Source organism: Condylura cristata, unplaced genomic scaffold (genome assembly GCF_000260355.1).
Source record: "Condylura cristata isolate star-nosed mole 26May11 unplaced genomic scaffold, ConCri1.0 scaffold00028, whole genome shotgun sequence".
Classification (NCBI taxonomy): Eukaryota; Metazoa; Chordata; class Mammalia; order Eulipotyphla; family Talpidae; genus Condylura; species Condylura cristata.
In genome coordinates this window covers 11,498,481-11,500,802 of record NW_004567129.1, presented here as the reverse complement: position 1 = coordinate 11,500,802, position 2,322 = coordinate 11,498,481, and positions in this window count along the sequence as shown.

Genomic DNA, 2,322 nt, shown 5'->3' with positions numbered 1-2,322 from the left:
TTCGGGTCCCAGCCTGGGTCAGGCTGACTTTGCTCCAAGCTCAGAGAAGAAACAGCCCTTCCTGCACAACCTGGGGTGGCCTCAGCCTACCTGCACCGGGGTGGGCACGAGGGCAGTGCTTCCCTCAAGGAAGGGGACTTTTCTCCTCCTGAATGGACACACCACTCCAGTGGTGACAGGAGCAGTCTTCTCTGTTGCCCCTTCCTGCCCTTTATATCCTGGCCAAGAAGGGGCCTAGCCCAGGGGACGAGGCAGGGGTCTGGCAGTCAGGGCTCCAGGAGCACAGTCACCAGGGAGGCCCCAGGCGGGGACACCAGCCAGGGCTGGATGCATCTGACCACCCAGTCATGTCGGCTGGACCCGAAGCTGGACAGCAGGGTGAGTGGGGTAGGACCCTCTGGGAATGGGCTGTGACTGCAGAACCTGACAGGTCAAAGACATCCTGGCCTGGGCCCAGGGGTTCCCTAGGTTGTCAGTAAGAGGCGGTTGTCGAGATTCAGACACAGCTAGGACACTCTCACGTTCAGGCAAGCCCACAAAGCAGAGCATTTGGGTACTTCCTGCTGATCTGTGTCCTGACAGGCAAGGCCATGGTCACTCACTATTAGGGAACAGGTACCCGAGGCCCACAATTTTGCACCAGGTTCCAGGACGGAAGTAGTCATCAAAACTGGGCAGGGGAACAGGGGACACTCTGTGATGGATATGAGCAGGCGAGGCCAGCTTCAGCAGGGCGATGTCACTGTAGGCAGTGGTCAAGCTGAACTTGGGGTGCATGAAAACCTGTCAAAGGACATAGATGAGGAGGAGAGACCATGAGCACTGTGTATCCAGATCAGGGAACACAGATGCAGGAAGACCATGGGAAGAACTGAGGCTGTCTGTGGCTCTAGCCTCCTCAGGGGAAGGGTCTTCTCTGCTCGTGAACTAGAACCCACATCTGCCTTCAGTGCCCCATGAGTGGGTCTGAAATACCTGGGCAATCCTCAGAACTTCAACGTTTGCATCAGAGGTATTTACTTGAAACAGCCCAGTCAGAACTCGGGCAGAGGTCCTAGAAGGAGCAGGCTGTAAGAAAAGAGGGGGAGACCACCACCCTCCCTTGCATAGGCCTTCCTGAGCCTCACGTGATATTGCAGTGGGCAGCGGTGATCACCCAGAACTTGTCGATCAGGGAGCCCCCACACTTCAAGCGTCCATTGGAATCCTGTAGATGGAATAGAAGGTATACACTGACAGGACCTCGTTCACAACTATTTGGTACAGTCCTGATGGGACTGTAACCCATCATGACCCACACAAAGGCAGACCATGCTCACCACCAGAGACACGTGCCAAGGCCAGGAGCCAGGACGAGCATTCGTCCCATTGATGATCCTGGGTGTAATGTTCAGCTCCTGGTGAGTGGGAGGAGCTCCAGAACCTGGGGTCACAGGGGGAGGGGAGGAAGAGGAGGTGCAGTCAGTAGCCAAACACTGATTGCACCCTCAACCAGCACAGCACCACCCACACTCCCTCCTGGCACCCAGCACCTAGACTGGAAGACACACCCCTGCCTGCTGGCCTGTCACCCCCCAGGGATGCAGAGGGACAGGGGGTTCCATCTGGTCCCCCTGCTGCAGAATCCCTCAGACACCCAATGTCCATGCTGGAACCTCAGCCCTCTCTGAATCTCCCAGGCTCATTTTTCACAAGAAATGGGGAGCAAACAGTGCTACTCATATACTCAAATTTACCAAAGCTGTTGCCAGAAGATTCAAACTAAAAATGGTGAGCCACAGACCACTTGAAATCCCAATCTCTCTAACAATTTCCTGCTAGGGTGTGACCTCTACCCATTGACATAACTGGATATTCTGTCTGGAACTGAAATTTCTAATATATGTAATAAGATACTTAAGTTATGTAATAAGGTAGGACACCACGATCGGCAGATTCATGAAAGAAACAAAAGAAACAAACAAACAAAAATAGCCAATAGGATTGTTCAGAAAGGGGAGGACACACAGGACCCTTGAATTTTCAGGAAACACTTGCTGGGTCAGGACACAGGAATCCCAGCAGGTCCCAGAACTTGGCCAGAGGAAGAAAGGGGACAGGTCAGCCCCTTCCACCAGCCAGGCTGCACAATGGTCTCCCAGGCCTTCTTCTAGACAGCTCCTGCCTCTGGGTCAGGGACATGGCCAGTTCACACTCTCAAGCTGGTGACTCCAAACATGTCCTCCTCATCTTTCGCTGTGAGGGGCGCCCCCTCATTTTTCTTGTGAAAAATGAGCCTGGGAAAGTCAGAGAGGGCTGAGGTTCCAGCATGGACATTGCAGC